Here is an 18,066-nt window from a genome sequence, read left to right on the forward strand (position 1 = left end):
CTAAAATAGTTTCAATTCAAAACATACTTCCTGACTCTCTTAACCTTACAGTGTCTAAAGCCCCCACAGAACTCAGTAATCTGGAAACTGGCCTTCCCATTCAGCACAAAGCTGCGGCGATCAGTCAGTACGGCGAGGCAAGCTTTGTGTAGACAGTAGAAGTTGGTGATTGTCGGCTGTGGGCATGGATGGTCGGGGAAAGCTACATTTTAAAATTTTCATTATGAACTCAGAGCTCAGCAATCACTTTATATTCACTTTGATCTCCACCACCCTGAAAGGCACAAAGTATCGCTCTCTTTTATCCGGTTACGTGACAGACCCAGTATTCTCCTGGCGATTTTAGCTCTATCTCCTGGGCCGCTCTCTCAACAACTTGCCTTCGTGATTCCTGGTAGCCTGTAGATGGCCCTTTCAGCCAGAGTTTTGTTCTCTCTCACTGTCTTCCTGTGCACTCAGCTTTCTTTCCGTACTATTCCTGCATTTCCGCTGTGACCTCACGCTTAAGCATCCCCACAACCCCTCCCGCACCCCACACTTACCTTGTTACCTTGTTAGTTCCCTCTTACTAATTACCTGATTCATGTAATTCTTTAAACCTACTGAGGTGTGTGCATTGATCTTGCTACCTTCTGTGCACAATCCCCCACCTCCCTAAAATAAATTAAGGTCTATAGCCCACCATTATAATAAACATCCTTAAAATCACTCTGAATTCTCTTTGCTCGTGGCTCTTGCATATAGCGCATGCGCAGCATGACTCCATTCCAGTGTAGGTCAAACCCCCGTACACTGCCCAGAAAAGGACACAGCTTTGTTAATTCATTTCCATTCAAGTTAGTAACCAAAACTTCAGCCAACCCTATGTAGTAACTACAAATTCTACCTTGTTAACACGATCAGCCCAGTTCCTCCCATTCAAAAGCTTTCCTGGTACTTATTCCCAGCACAGTCCCCTCATATGTTTGTATTTACTCACATATACATAGATCATATAATCATAGAAAGTAGAAGCAGGATAGAAGAACTCTATTGCGCTCTGCCCCCAGCCTCTATCTTTCACTTCTGGTTCTGAAGGACCTGATTTCTCTCCAAGGCTGCATGCAAGGCTCCTTTTCACCTACCCAAAGACTCTGTTCTTCACATTCTCCCCTCTTCTGGGTCATCAGGTTTTCCCTTTGTTATATCATTTCTACCAGCATATAGGTATATTGTTCCTCCTCTAAAAATGAAAAGTCTCAACCCTCCCATCCACATGTCCACGTGTTCCTTCTGCTGGCTGTTCCATTCCCATTTGCTTGGCAAGGCTGCCAGAAAGGAGTTGTTTATATGTCCCTTACAACTTCATCAAGACTGATTACCAAGGTCATAGTGCCCTCTGTGATTTGAAACTTAATTGGAACTTCTCAATCTGCTGCTTGACCCGTCAGTCCTTTCTGAGGATGCTGCTTAAGCCCTCACACTCAATGGCTGTGCTTTTTTTGTTTTCTTCCCCAAAGCGTTATTTTGCTTCGATGAAACAGCTTTCTACCGGTCTTCCTCAGTTCAGGTCCTCATTTGGTCTCTTCTCAGTTTTCTCAGCTGCTACCTCATTGGAGCGAATAAGGTTCATCCTCAGGATATTTCTGCTACAGCATGAGTTTGAAGCCAATCTGCATTACACAACACTCTATCTTAAAAAAAAAAGAAAGAAAGAAAAGAAAAAGGAAAGAAAAGGGAAGGGAAGGGAAGGGAAGGGAAGGGAAGGGAAGGGAAGGGAAGGGAAGGGAAGGGAAGGGAAGGGAAGGGAAGGAAAGGAAAGGAAAGGAAAGGAAAGGAAAGGAAAGGAAAGGAAAGGAAAGGAAAGGAAAGGAAAGGAAAGGAAAGGAAAGGAAAGGAAAGGAAAGAAAGGAAAGGGCCGTATGACATCATGCTGATTCCTGCAGTCTGGAGACTTTAAATATGGTCCCTTCATGGGAAACTTTTAATCTTTAGTTTAATCCTGGCATGAATACTATGCCATGCATATAATGACTTGGATACAATTCTGTATTTGATGTCTCCAGTTGAATACATCATAGAATACATATGAATACATAAGAATACATCCCAGTATGCCTTTACCTACTGCTCAGAAAAGCATGGCAGCTTTTCTAACACCAAACGCTAATCACTCTGCTCCAAACTTGTACAGATGACAAGACCTTGGCTCTGAAGTGTCTACTTCTCTATCCCTGCTCACCTAATCATCAAATGATTTTGACATTATTTCTTCTGTTATGGAACAAACTACTATCTTATCGTATCGTGACCCAAGCCACCATTACCTTTTCTTTGAATGACTGTAATTGCACCCTAACACTTTTTGATTTTTTTTACTTGCTCTCCCACTGTGTGTCAGGAAAACAGAGGTGGTGGGCTTTAACCTTCCTCAGATCTTTTCCTCCTCTTCCCACTGGCTGTTTCGCTCAGCTTAAAGTCCTTCAGGTCCCAGCAACCTCTGCTGGTCCCTTTCCTGTCCACCAAACAGCTCACAGCCCCTTAGCCTCTCACCCTCTACTTACCAGCTCTTCCTCAGCAGTCAGTCCTCCTCCTCCTCACTCCCTGAGAACTCCCCTGCCTTCTGCACTTACTATTGATTCTTTCTGAAGTACTCTTCACTCCAGATAGTCTCCTGACCCACTTCCTTCAGGGCGGTGTTCAGATTTCTCTGTATTGATCCTGCTGTTTCAGATTTGCTGAACGTTTCTTGTATCTCTGTACTCCACCCCTATCCCCGTGCACCACCTCCAACCAGCAGGCATAAAATGACAGTCAATAGTTTTAAGACCTCATTATTAACTTAATTCATTCCATCTTCTGTGCCCATTGGAATGCTACCTTTTTGGAAATATGCAAAGAAATGCTCTGCTGAAAGAGTGCCTGATATATATATATTTATATATATATATAATTTTTAGTAAAAGAATGGAAATTCCTTTTTATAGATATGGAAGCAGATTGCACAGCAATGAGCTATGCCACTGGGATGCACCATGGGCAGCTTCACTTCTATGCACATTGTTCATCTTCTTCCCTTCCCAAGCCCCCCCCCCCCCCAACTTGGTTTATCAAGTATCTTCACTATTCACACTTGCCAGATAGGGCTCCAGGATTCAGAGCATAAGGGGCTCAACCTACCTACCTAGCATGCTAATGGTGAAATAAGAGTAGTTTTCAAGGGGAGAAAAGGTATTTTCCAATACAACATGGCAGACAACAGAAAGGCTCTTCTCTTCATTTCGTAAATTCAGAGGCAGATGCTAGATGCTAGTCAGAGAGAGGATAATGCCTTTTCAGGTAATTGCAGCAGCATATGTAGTACCATGAAACTATACTCTTAAGTTCTTGATTACTGGGGAATAGGTTTTACAATAGTAAGACAAAGACAAGAAATCGAGGCAATATGGTAGACGGCTGTAGAACCTTGCTAATTACCTTTCTTTCTTCCTTCCTCCCTCCCTCCCTCCCTCCCTCCCTCCCTCCCTCCCTCCCTCCCTCCCTCTCTCTCTCTCTCTCTCTTTCTTTCTTTCTTTCTCTCTCTCTCTCTCTTTCTATCTCTCCCCCCTCCCTTTTTTCTCTTTTAAAAAAAGATTTATTTATTATTATATCTAAGTACACAGTAGCTGTCTTCAGACACACCAGAAGAGGGCATCAGTTCTCATTACTGATGGTTATGAGTCACCATGTGGTTGCTGGGATTTGAACTCGGGACCTTTGGAAGAACAGTCATTGCTCTTAACCGTTGAGCCATCTCTCCAGCCCCTAAATACCTAAATAAGGTATCTCTTTGGTTTAGATTAGTTTTAGATTCCCCATCTTCACTCACTGTGAAAAGAGGGACTGGGACTCAAGCAGGGTCATGATCCAGTTAAACAAAGAAGACAAGACCAGGGATGCTATGAGATGTGTCCAAGTGAGAAACATTTGGAGGAAACGTGATGATGGACAGTAAGTTGGCAAAACTAGAGCCAGGGCAGGACACCACTGAGGATGGCCGCCAGTATCTTAGGATCAGAAAATAGGGTGAGCTTGCCAGGCTAGGATGGGGTGCCACACACAGCCATCTGATGGGGATGATTTCAGGTCACTGTTTCCAACACTTACATGAGATGCCTTAGGATCACCCACGCTGGTAAAATGAGTCTGCAAACCTAAAGATCAATAAAGAAGAGTATCCCTGGAAAAAGCGAGTTCAGACTCACCATGGCAACCACACACCAAAAGCTGGAGAGATGGACGATAACTCGGGGAATTTAATGTGGATGAAGGAAGGAGATGGAAAATAAAGACCAGGTCTTCAGAACTGGTAAAGAGAGACGGTATGCATTCAGGAAATGCCAATTCTAAAGGAATTGTGTTGGACTCAAGGTAAAATGCATAGCAGACAGAAAATGACAATTCTCAGAACTGTGGTATATGAGGAGCAGAGAAGAGGAGCCATGCTGAGATGAGGGTGTGAGGAGAGCTTTGTTTTCTCTTCCAATAAGATGAGAGGCCAACATGTGGATACACAGATACGGTCCCCTGGCTGCTTCCAGTGACAGCTCCATCAGATTGCCTGGTTTGTCTATTCTCACTAATTAGCATCATCTTCCCGGCAGTACTCAGCGTCATTGTTAAATGTTACTATATGTCTTGGGTGATTGTAGACTAAGAAAGAACAGAAGAGGAAAGGTTGACCATATGGTTATGTGGCAATCCTTTAAAGCAAGGGGCAGCACATCTGGTGAGTGGCAGGAACAGGGTCCACTGTGTGCTTTTGTGTGGCCATTAGACAAAATGAAATGGCTTCATCTTCCAAATGATTTTTAGAACAACAAATGAAATTTTGATGAAATTCAAATTTTATCATGTACACATGAAGGTTCACTAGAAGCTGGCCACCAGCATATTTGTACATTTGTTTACACATAGCTACTTTGATATTACCACAGAGCTAGGTAGCCACAACTCCTACCATATGCCTTGTAAACGCCTACTTTTCACTACCTGGCTGATGACAGGAAAGACTCGGTGACCCCTGGTTTATAATAAAATTGCTGCAATAGGGGAGGAAGGGAAGTTCTAGGAAACAGGGGGAAAGTGGTATCCAAGGTGTGCGAAGGAAGATTAGCCTTCAATTACAAAGAAAAGACGTTTCGACTGAGGAAGGCAGAAGCCAGAGAAAGGGCTGATAAGATTGTACAAACACAAGCAGGTTTGTAAGTGCTGAAGGAGAAGTGCCCCTCCCCCACCTCCCACTTACATTGAAGTGTCGAACTGACATTGACCATCTCGTCCTAGAGGACAAACACTGTCCTATTCATCCATGCCTTTCCACTCGGACCTTTCCACAAGGTTCTTTCAGCATGTGGACTTTCTTTCAGCCACTTCCACTAAATATTTAATTGAATCCCAGGTGAAACTCTATTATAAGTGCATTCCTAGAAACCTCTGCCCGTAGGGCCTTGCAGTTCCTTCTCTTACTTTCTAGATCCACATTTCTTCAAGTTTGATGTTATGTTTGGAGGTAGGAAGCAAATATAAGCTGTCTTCTTGTTTAGTTAATTTTCGGTTCACTAGGTGGGGCCAATATAGTCAGAGAGAGTTAATAATTCTTATTAAAATTGACCATTTTGTTTTCAGTATGAATGGATTTAGAAGTTCAGGGAAAAGGTAATATGGAAATATAAAGTTAGTGCAGATTCTCTTTAAAAAGCGTGGACAAGATAAAAAGATTGATTCATGGAGAGCTGCAAACTTTGGAGGGGAACACAAAACCTGGTGCAGAACAGGAGGCAAGAAAAAAAAATTATTTCCTTTGGACTGCATAGAATTCATTCTTAAGTAAGAGCTGCATGGCCCCTGGGATTCCATTGCTCACTTACCAAACCTCCAATTGGTGTCTACAATCACATATAAAGATATCGCCAGCCCGTGTTACTGAGTTAAGTGCCTAAAGGACTCTGAATAAGCCGTTCCACGCTTACCTTCGTCTTGGCATACAGATTTCCAAAGGACTCTGCATAGCTGTTGGGCAATTTCTTCTGCCTCCAGGAAAGATTTATGTCTTAAACTACCCATTTAAAGTAGATATTCACGGTAGAAACTGTCTAAGAAAGAAATCCATCATTTCATGATTTAACAAAAGGGGACATTACCACATAAAATGATGGAATTTGTAAGATACAAACACACAATTACATGAATATGTATATATTCACCCCAATTGCCCAAATGACTTCAGTGCTTGTGTTAGGGATGTAAATATTATGTATTCATCTGAAAGTGCCAATGATTTCCATATTACTCAATCTCTGGGGAATTTGCAAATTAATTTCACATTCAGTTATTTGATGTCCTTCATTCTTTCCAATAAATCTTTTGAATCTCCGGAGGAGTTGGCCCTGGATGACCTATAATGATATTCATCTTGGCATACCTGTCTCCATCATTAATCTGCTTGTACACATGGATTGCTGTATGGGATCCTCTAAGGTGACTGATGATAGTGCTTTAGTTCTTTGTGTCTATGTAGCAGCACACTAGACAATATTAACTGGGCTCATTTCTGTGCCTTAGCGGGTTGTCTATAAACTCTTATACCTCTTCTTCAATACCTCAAGGTCTTGCAGTAGAAAGTGTTAGAGATGGTAGGGGAGAAAGGTGAGGGAGATAATAGTTATATAGAAATTTATATGCTCTAACTAAACTAAAAGATATGTAACAAAAAGCAAATAGGAAGATGACTTTATATCATCTTCATGTTGTTCCGTGCCTAGTGTGATACAACTGTTTGCAATACTATTGAAAATGGAGAGCTACTTTTAAATACTAATCCAAGGTCAAAGTCTTTAACTAGGTTCTATTCCTTTTCTTCAGGATCTCATAAACTCTCTTATTATTTTAACCTGGAAAATGTTTCCTCAACTCAATGGTGCAGTAATGGACCTTTCTCCTTAAAGTATTCCAAAGTGGAAATAAACATGTAAATAGCATATTACAAAGTTTATTCTTTAGAAGAAAAATTACACACCCTTTCCTCTAAAGCCACATTGCAGAGGTCTGCGGCTGCTTCTGTGATCAGACGTGGGTGGCTATTCCTTCCCTCAGCAATCAAGTCTACCACAGCATAATGAACACCATGTACTGCGTACCTGTCCATCACTCTTCCTGTGCCTCGTCTTATGATGTTGTTCTGTAGTTCAAGCGAGCTTTATGGCATTCGTCTTCCTGGAAGCCACTTGGCTCATCCTGAGGGATTGTCTCTTCCCATTGCAGATGACATCCACCAAGGCTACAGAAAGCACAAGGACAACTCCACAGCATTCGATAGCCAGTGGAGCTTTGGTCTTTTGAAGCCTTGAGACTTTTGGCAAGAAAGAAAGAAATTCAGAAATCAGTTCTTTAGAAATCAGGGACAGATATTTATACGACTTTGTTGGGTTTAGTTGATCAGACTTTTTTTTTTCTGTTTATGTACTTGCAGTTGCTTCTTTAATCATGTGTCTTTAATATTGCAAAAATTATATATTTAAATATAATTATATATATTGTGTGTGTGTATGTGTACATATATGATATATGTAGTTGTGCCACGTGCTTGCTTTGTGTCTGTAAAGGTCAGAAGAAAGTGTCAGATCCCTGGAACTGGAGTTGCAGAAGGTTATGAACTGCCATGTGGGTGCCAGGAATTGAATCCTGGCCCTCTGCACTAGCAACAAGTGCTCTTAGCTGCGGAACCAATTCTCTGGCCCCGTTGTTTTCAATCTTTAGGCTGTTGATTTCAATAGTATTCATTATGAGGTTTGTCACACTGAAATTCACATTAGAGGAGCACACAGTACTACTATTCTTTTATTTAATTAAAGCTGTCATCCAATTTCATATAGTATATTTAGGTACAGGAACTGTGCCTGTAAATATTGCATATTTCCCTCTCTGAAAGGAAGTGCTATATGCTAGCGGGGATTTCTACATGTTAAATTCTGTATTTTAAAAAGCTTTAATTGTTTCTTGCAGTTATTAGCAGTCTGCTCAGATGAAAGAGGTGAGGGCAGATGGGTTGCAATAGGGAAGTGGCCGTGTGGAACCCCTGCCTTACTTCTCCTGGCTCTAAAGCCCATAAACTTATAAGTGGTCCTTCTCCCTCGAAAGACTATGTAAGGACAGAAGTAAATGTTTAAACCTCAGGAAGTAATGTGAGTCCATTGAGAGGTGGAGTATTTTTTGTTAGGAAGCACAAACTCTGTAGAACACTGTATAAAAGAGGGTTCATAGAGTGATGATGGTGGGTATCTCTCTCTTTCCAAAAATCCTCCCTAATAATAACTTTTACTTTTCCAATTCCATAACCGTGTGTGTTTGAGATATTCTTTAAAAGAGTCGTTTCAAATTTAACTGCTTTATTCATTGAGTCTGATATTCATTGAGTCTGACATAGACTGTTCATTTAGATTGCTTTCTCTGCAAATACCCTCCGATCAGATTCACTCCTACACATTATTTTCTCTGAGTTTAATGCCAATGTTTACAAAAGTATTGCCACAGAGGGATCTGTTGTTCAAGGCGTGTTTCTCCAGAGCTAGAAGTTTTTAATATACTCTACAGCACACTCTGTTCTTTGCTTTCAGAAAAAAAGAATCAACAATATGAATAAAAATAGAGTATTCTGTAGTTTCCTTCCTCTTTTACTTTCTGATACAGCTCTTGAGGATTCACTTGAGGAGAAAATTCTTATCATTCACTAATATATCAGTGATATTGAATACCACTAACCTCCTTGGAAATTGATTTCACGTGGATCTGAAATATCACTCTTCTGCATGTAACAGTTACAAAGTTTTCTTTAAAAGTGCATATAAACTTAAAAGATGCTTACATTGACAGAAATAAAGAGTGGCTTACATATTGACAGAAGTGTTAACTAATTCGGGAGGCTCATTGGAAAAGCCTGAAAACCCCAAGATACGTGTATATCTCCATTCAGTACCCAGTGACTCTAAATAGATTGGTATGAAACTGGGCATGGAAAGTCACAGGGGCAGCTCCTAGGATGGGGAACAGCTTAAGACACATCCTTTCCTTGTTTTCAAGAAAATAAAGGCAGAAAGACGTTGACAGAAATATTGGTCATGGTGACTGGTGCCTGAGAAGAAGGCTCAAGAAATTTTATCCGTAGGAAAAAAATTTTTTTAACAAGGCTGAAAACGTGTTACCAGCTGCAGAGTGTCTGTAGGCCGGGAGAATAGCTGCAAGACATCTTGTCGGCACCAATTCTTGTAACCCTGTTGTTGGGAAAGAACAAGTGTTTGCAATATTGTCAGCTTTTCATCTGTTTTATTTAGACAGGCTCAGGAAACACAAACAGGAAGTCAGTGTTAAACAATTCTGTCCTCCGAACAACCTGAAGCTTTACCAGCAGTCGCCTATATTCTAAAGTCATTTGTCTCCGTGTTTGTGCGTACCTTCTGTTTCTTCCAAAATAGAAGTTCCTGAGAGAACTTATTCCACAGTTTTTTGGGCACCTCTCATGGACAAGTCTCAAGATCTGTTCTAAGTCTGTGAATACAAGTCAGGCAGGTCCCTTGACATAGATGAATATTTCTGGCTATATTTCTAGAAACAGAAATGCATTTGCATAAGATGCTAAAGGAAAAATTCAACCTGTGAAAGAAAGAAAAAACCAGAAATGGTGAGAAATCAACTTAGTTGACATCTCATAGTTACTACCATTCTGCCCTCTGACATGGGACTTTTAGAGGCTCCTATTTATAGCCAAAGATTTATTGAGCAAAGCACAATAAAGAATGTCCCTCACGCTGTTGCCTGGGAAACACTTCCCTCCTATGCTGCCATGATTGGTTCGTTCTCGGTATCAATTAGTAACTGTAAGAGAACTCACTGATCCTGGTCGTACGTTCAGGTTCAGGAAGCTATAACATTAGATCTCCCTGGGATTGCAGGAGAAGAGCTGACCAGAGGAACCTCTACCTCCAGGGCACTCTCCAAGCATAATGGTTTTGGCAGGCTGACACTATTTTTTTCCCAATTAGGTGCTTTTACCCAAGGCCGGTTCTTTTCTTTTCTATTCTCCCTCCTCCTCCCAGCTGTTAAATTTTAACTGGAAATGCATAATGTTCAGCTCTAGATTATCTAAATTCTCAAGCTCCCCCCCTCCCATAAAACAGTTAAACACTTCTCTAGATGCCCTGGACGTTTCTCCCTCCATCCCCTACCCCCACCCCCACCCCCTCCTGCCAGATAAACTGCTTTATCATCAAGTTGAGGCCCCATGGCCATGAGGAGTGTCACTCACTGAGTCCTTTGCGAGCCATTTCCAGTCAGCCTTTCCATCCCTCGAAACTCAGGGAAAGGGGAGAGTAGCAATATGAAGTGCTTTGTAGTACCTGTGAAGTGAATTTAACAGAAAACACCGTGGTGTTTGGTTACTTGTAGGAAGTGTTCCAGAGGCATGAATGTTCATCAGTCAAAAACAATCAGGTCTTCTGGGAGATGTGGAGTCAGCAATAGCAGACTAAAAAATCTAGACTTCAAATCTAGCCTAAGGGTGGAGGGTTGGTGTCAGGGATCAATTCCTTTCATTTCTACAACTGTAAATTTACAGCAATTGAAAACATTTAGAGGCGCACACTGATGTATAAATGTTTTTCTGACTATGATAATTTTAGTATAACTAACTCCAACGCAGTAACCATATGAGTATTCTTTATTTGTATGGTTATTTAACATTATTTTATATTGCATTAGTAATAATAAAACTAGGAAAGTATAAAAAAAGTCATAGTAGAAATTATCAAAATCATCCATTGTCCATTCCAAGAGATCACTGCTGTTTTAAAAAATGATTTTGATTTGATTTTTGTTTTCATTTAGTTTGTCCATATATATTTAAAGCCCAGCCATCCCCTGGCGTTAATGGAAGAATGATTCAGGGACTTACCTTTGGACAGGAGTAGGTGGGATGTTGCAGAACCTTGCATAAAATGGTGTGGTATTGGCACAGAACCTGTCTGCGTCCTCCAATACTACCTTTTCTAGATTTCTTATTATACCTAACAGTATAAAGTAGTGCAAATAGTATTTAGGGAGAAAGTACAAGAAAAAGAATCTGTCCAAGTTCAGGACAGATTAATTATTTTCTAAGTGTTTCTGTGTTTGGTAGACTGCTGTACATGGGAACCAATGGGAACAGAGAGTCGATTGTGCTGGGACCACAGTGTGCACACAGTGTGCACATTGTTTACTGCTCATACACAATCACTAATGCTTTTATGTCTCTCTCTAGCTTTCTTCTGTGCACACTAGTTGCAATTGTACATACTGTACTTCTGGTAACTTTAGCATCAGTTTTCACTCTATAAACATTTTCATTGTCTTTCATTCTCACGGCTGTGGCTTTATGCTTATTTGATATTCTACAGCATTAATTATATATTTTAAAAATATTTGCATGCTCCTAATTTTTTTTAGCTATTATAAATGTGATGTATTCAAAGATCTTTGTATTTAAACTACATTATTCTTCCCCATCAAGTCTTACTGTCTCTTGATTCCAAGATTTATAGGCTATCATAATTGGAGTGATATATGTATGCATAGATTTCCACAGGCCAAAGACATAGTGTATAAATATAATGTAATAAATTTGTTAGACTGTGAGTGGCCACAAACAGTAGCAATTATAAAGCCTAATATTATCTTATCTATTTTTATTACATGTTCTATAGATAACTCTCCAAGATCTAAAGAGATAAAGATGGCCAACAAACAGTAATAATATTCATGGTGGTCAGCTACAGGTACCAAGATTATAATATTCAAATACAACATGCTCCCCTAGGAAATTTCAATTCTGTCTTCATGTCCTCTCTCTGTGACTTTATGTTTCCATATAAAAATCTAGAAACCACAAATGAATAAAAACATGTGATAATTATCTTTCTGAGACTTATTCAGTCCAGTCACTATATTATCTCAAATTGCATCCATTTCCTAACAACCAATATAATTTTGGCTTTATGGCAAAAAATATTCATTGTACATATACATGTTCTGATCATTCATTCCCCTTGGATACTTAGTCTGGTTCCATAACTCAGCCTTTGTGAATAGTGAATACTAATGATGATTAATATTTTTGTGATATAGTATGTGGACTTCAGGTAAATATTCAGGAGTGGTAGAGGCATAGGATAGAGTAGATCTTTGTTTAGGTTTTAGAGGGACTTCTACACTGAGTACCCTAGAAGCTGGACAACTTTACATTTGCATTAAGAACATATGAGCGTCCCCTCTTGCCAATATCTTAATCAGTGTTCATTATTAAAATGAACACAATTTATCAGTCTGTTTATAAGCTTATTGCTCTTCTCCAATGGCTTGTTGGGTTTTCAAATTAATACAACTGCAAAAAATTCTGTGGTTTAAACATACTTTCTAAATTAAATACTACATGGTCTAACATTAAGGAACAGATATATTCCTTATCCATATGATAGCATATCTATAGCTCTGTCACACCCCAGTATCAGAAGGCTGCATAATTTCTTTCCCCCATAAGTAAAACCAAGAGCCAAATATGCTTGGATTGTGGTTTCATGTAATAGCGTTCCATGATAAAAATAGACATGAATAATGAATACTAAATAGGAACCCGACTGTAGGAACAAGAAAGAAGATGCATACTCCTTGCCATGTAGCCCGCCACTAGCTTTAGTAGCCATGTAAGTAAGCTCATTAGTATGTTTGCCTAAAGGAGAAACTAATTTACTTCTTCTTTCTTTGTTTTTTTGTTTTTATGAGACAGTTTCTCTGTGTAGCCCTGGCTGTCCTGGAACTCACTTTGTAGACCAGGCTGGCCTCGAACTCAGAAACCCGCCTACCTCTGCCTCCCAAGTGCTGGGATTAAAGGCGTGCGCCACCACTACCCAGCGAAAGGCAACCTTTCTTTGTTTATTCTTAATCTTTAATATGAAGAGAAAGGCTATTTATTTATTTATTTATTTAGAGACAGGGTTTCTTTGTGTAGCCTTGGCTGTCCGGTATCACAGAGATCTGCTTGTCTCTGCCTCCTGAGTGCTGGGTTTAAAAGTATGTGCTAACGCCTGGCTGAAAGTCCATACTCCTCAAAGTTAGCTATGATGGAGCCAATTACTAACAATAGATTTTTGTTTACAAGCTCTCCCTGCCACACCTGTGCATTGAAGAACCAACATGGCGACTTCCTTCTTTTAGAATCCTGTCCTCTTGCCTGATGCGTGGAAATGACTGACATTTAGCACCGAATAGCTCTCTGTCTAAGCTTCATGTATTTTTAACCTTGGTTACTGGTATCATCATTCATTTTGGTTCCCGGGTAGAAAACTGTGGCTATAGAGCTCTCCTTCAACCCCAGTTTGAGTGTCTGCGATTTGCTCATTGCCTGCCTAGTCCTTTTCTCTACCCTGAGACTACCAACCTGTTCATTCAGAGCTCTATAACTTTTTTTCCTGAAATAATTTAACAGTCTCTCGGGTTCCCTCTCTCTCTCTCTCTCTCTCTCTCTCTCTCTCTCTCTCTCTCTCTCGTTCTCTGTCTCTCTCGGGTTCTCTTTCCAATTCATTCTTTGCATTTCCAGAGCTTCTTAAAATGGATGCAATCCAGCTCCCCTCACTCTCCTGAATGCTGCAGACTAAGACAGGTTCCAAGTATCTCAATTACACATGCTTGCTTTCAACAAGCTGAACATCCTCAGACTGGGTTTCTCAGTGTCCCCCATATGCACATCAGCTGTGACAGGGAAATGTGCCCAGAAGGGCCACACTAGATTAAATCCTTCCTCAGACTTGCTCAGACGAATACTGACTACGCTAGTTAACTGGCCCGTGTCTCAGTTATGTCATCCATATAAAAGACATGCGTTGAAAAACTCCTTTGTATGTTTGTTTCAATGACTTGTGTGAATTAGTAATTATAAAACATGTTGACCAGTGTTTGGTAACTACTGGGTGGTTTGGATAACACTGTCCACCTTGTCTTTGTGTTCTTATGTATCCTTCAGTTTTAAAATGCCTTCCTCATCCTGTAACTCACTCTTTGCATCTCTTTCTGTAAGTAGATGAAGAGCCACTTAGCTCGTTGCTTACATCATTTATCTCTCTTGAGATGTCAGAGTATAAAACTCAGTTCCAAGCATCAATAGTGAACATACCACAGACACTGCTATTGCATCTGTATCTGCCTATATGTTTGTATCAATGACTTCATATCAATATGATACCAAAGCTGTTTGCATGTATATATAGCCATTATACATATAAAAATATTTATTTATTTCATTGGCCATGTCTTTATGGTTTTGTGTAAATGAAAAAGAAAACAAAAACAAACAAACAACCTCTCTTAGTCTTGACTCTAAAGTGGTTTAGCTCGTGGTTAATTTTCGGTCGTACCATATAACTGCACACTTTATTTTGCTCTGTGTTATACATCTAGTTCAGCACAAGACGAGATTACTATGGCCACGGCTGATGCACACTATGACGTCAGTGTACCCTTTGTGTTCCTTGGGAGCTTTGCTTCATTGGGTTCTTTCTCTTAACAAATGCTGTCTTCTAACGCCTTTGTCAGGGGAGATGGCAGGGTGGGAGGAAATCTGGACACTTCCTAAACTGGGTCACTTTGCATAAGGATTTCTTTGCAGCCAAGTTCAGATGATTTATGTTCGTATTGTAGCTATGATAGTCGTAGTTATAGAGCGATTCCAGCCATTTAACCCGTGCCCTTTAGTGTCCATTCACGGGTTGCTACATTTAACATCTGCTGCCTTCATTGCCTAATGTCCAAGTAAAATGAAAAGCTACAAGAATAAAATTCCACGTTCCTTTGCCGAGTTCTGTACATTATGTTAAGCCTTACCCTTCATAATCGAAATTACATTTTTCTTTTTTGTCCAACCGGAACATATTCTTCTCCCCTCCATCAGCCCCTCCCACAATGCCAAAATCAGAAATAGGAAAATAATGTCAATACTTTCCTGTGTGCCCCGTAGTCAAAGTAAGTTGTTTTACAGCTGTGTTCAGCCTTCCAAACATGTTAATATTATTTGACATTAAGTATTTTCACCCTATTTCAAAGTTGAAACTCTGAGGGCAGCACAAATCAAAATACATGCAAAATTACTGAGCATGATAAAGCTATCTTAATTAACGTTCCCTGGTCTGGATGGGACCGGTAGCTGAGCCATTGGACGATTAGCTTTCTAAGACATAAACAAGATTAAAGGCCAGTTTATCGCACCAGGCTTTAAGTATTCCATCTTTTTGTCCACTAGATTCTTTTCTGCCCAGTCACCACTTTCAGGTCAAGCTCGCTGTTGCTACCCATGTTTTCCAATACTTTGTGGGTGGGCAGTACTTCATCGAACTAGTCAACGGCTAAACTGTCTCCTTTACCTATGACGTTGACCCTACCTCTCATTCTTTGCGGACCTCACAGCCTCACAGATACACCAGCAATAGTAGCTAGCCGGGCGTTGGTGGTGCACGCCTTTAATCCCAGCACTTGGGAGGCAGAGGCAGGTGGATTTCTGAGTTCAAGGCCAGCCTGGTCTACAGAGTGAGTTCCAGGACAGCCAGAACTACACAGAGGAAACCCTGTCTCGAAACAAAACAAAACAAGAAAACAAACAAAATAGTCTCATGCTGCTCAATTATATTACATCATTTTTTTAGCAGACAATTTCAGCATAAAGACATTATACTGATTTTACGTGAAGTATAGATTTGGGATGATAAGATTTTAAAATTAAAGCAATTCTCCTGTGTCACCCCCACTCAATCACGTTCTCAGGCAGCAGTTTTCTTATTTTCTTATTTTTTTATTTACTTGTTTGTTTGTTTTTTTTAAGGTAAAGAGATTCCAATCTTCAAGCAAGTAGTTAATATTTCACTTTTATATCCCTAGCAACTGTCTCAGAGCTTGAGGCATGGGAGCTTCCCAATAAATGTTTGTTGAATTGGACTGCCTTGCTCCAGGATTTTTAAGCTGACATGGCAAAGTTACTCACTTCCCTAATAGAGTGGAAGGAAATGATGGGCAGCCTTATCAAGGGCGACCTCACCAGGAGGTGCTGGGGTAAAGGGCAGATAGACAGACAGCCTTGAAACATAGGCGCTCAGGACAGTGCGTCTTCCTGTTCAGTAGATCATCCTTCTAGCAATAGTCTATGTCTGTGTTACTAACAGCAAACATCTTAGATTCCTTTTAATAATCCTTGCCTATTTTGAAGGAAAAAGGATGAAGCCAAGTGATTCTATGATGTCAATTTGCCTTCAGAGGAAAGCTAAGGTAGTCAGAATCAATAGTAAGAGATGAACTATCTTTGTTTACAACTTTCAATATCATAAAACTACAGCACCCTTTAATCTTGGACACAGTTCACTGTTTTAAGCTGTGATCTCGTCTTCCTCTGTCAGTTACAAATCTGAGGCACTCTTGGCTGATGAAAGTGTTGCAGAAGCAGAAACACCGTTGTTTATTGTGTAATGTGAGACTCGCTGCTGTAGCGTCTCTTGCCATGTTGCAGACACAGAATTCCAGAATGTTGGTCGTGGTGAAGTGTCTATTTTCTCATTTGTTTTAATCACAAGGCAAGTTCCTGAGATTTTGAATTATTTCTTAAATGTCTTCCATTTTTAAAAATGTGTTATATAAAGACAATCGTTTTCTCCCAAAGCCCTACTTGCTTTTGTTATAAAATAATTTATTAAAATGATTGTAAGTAGTTATTATGATTTTATAACCTATGGCTCTTTATTATTAATATCAATGGCTAATGCTTGGTTAAATCTAATTTGTGGAGTTGAAATGTAGAAGAATTTCTATGTATTCCATGACTTGCTAACTAGAAGGTATTTGTTCCCCATTACAGAATTGGAAATTAGGGTATCACTTTTAACAATAACTTACCATGGTCATTTAAGGAAGAAGTAAGAGGACTATTACTACTTCGTGATCCAGTCTTCCTGTTTCAAGATCTCTCTGCCTCTGGCATCTACCTTTAGTTTTCTCTTCTCCACATAAATGAAAATTTCAGGTTGTTTACATTTAATAGATTGTGTGAAAAGTCTTCCTATCAGATATTCCTCATTTTCCTAGACACTTGTTTTAGCTATTTTTATATTGTTTTCATGTATCTTCAGGTCTTATATCAAATTATTTCTTATATCCTTATATTCATAACTAGACAGAAAATCACACATATATGGATTTTTTTTTCCTCCTCTCTCCCATGATCTGACCCACAGAAGCACCCAAAGAACTCTGAAATAACAATTAAAAAAAAAAAAAAAAACCAGGGTCTTTTCCTCTACTTGGCAGCCATTTTATCTCCCTCTTTTGAAGTGATATAATACAAGAAAAAAATGGCTGCCCTTTGTTTACTTCCTTGTGCATTAGCATGCTGACGTCATCAAAGGTAGTCACCAAAACACAGGCACCTTTAGGAAGCCAGAGGATGATGATTCCACAGGAACTTTTTCTTTGCATTTTCACTTATGGCCCAAGGTTCTGCGTCTCTATATTGTAGAACAGAAGATGAACATGGGTGTTCTGGAGCAAACACTTGAAAATGGTGGCACTGGAAGTATATCCCAGTATCCCTTTCATGCTAAGAAAAACTTACTACACAAGACATGAAATGTTCCAGATCAATACTAACCCTGCAAATAATATGAAAAACCGTGAAAAATCATTTCACTTCAGAACTTATTTTTTTTTTTTAGTCACACCGAGTTACTCTGCATTTTTAAAGTTCAGCTGAGAAAAATGTTTACGTTGTATCGTTTTCCTTTTAGAAAATAAGAGTTTATTGATTGTAGGTTGACATGTGTGCACATCAATAGGCACATGAGTGTATGTACCTTCATTCTTTCTAAGTACTGACATGTTTACAAGGGCCATTAGAATACACTGTATATCAATCTAATGGTGTAGGAAATACATTTTTCTCATCATTTTATGATGCTTTTGGTTTTTCCTTCCATGATCTTAGTGGAATTTTCA

At 39.7% G+C, this 18,066-nt stretch overlaps 1 protein-coding gene and 1 long non-coding RNA gene across 10 annotated transcripts in view; one reads left to right on the forward strand and one right to left on the reverse strand.

Annotated features, from left to right (window-relative positions):
- The window catches only part of Csrnp3 (cysteine-serine-rich nuclear protein 3), a 191,331-nt gene that overhangs the window by 65,710 nt on the left and 107,555 nt on the right, over nt 1–18,066 (forward strand). The gene's annotated exons all lie outside the window — the stretch shown is intronic.
- On the reverse strand, nt 1,825–17,560 carry Gm52514. Its single transcript, XR_003953842.1, has 3 exons — nt 10,964–17,560; nt 10,319–10,409; nt 1,825–9,666 (listed from the first exon to the last, which is right to left on the reverse strand). It is a non-coding gene; the product is annotated as a predicted gene, 52514 (long non-coding RNA).

Source organism: Mus musculus, chromosome 2 (genome assembly GCF_000001635.26).
Source record: "Mus musculus strain C57BL/6J chromosome 2, GRCm38.p6 C57BL/6J".
Lineage (NCBI taxonomy): Eukaryota > Metazoa > Chordata > Mammalia > Rodentia > Muridae > Mus > Mus musculus.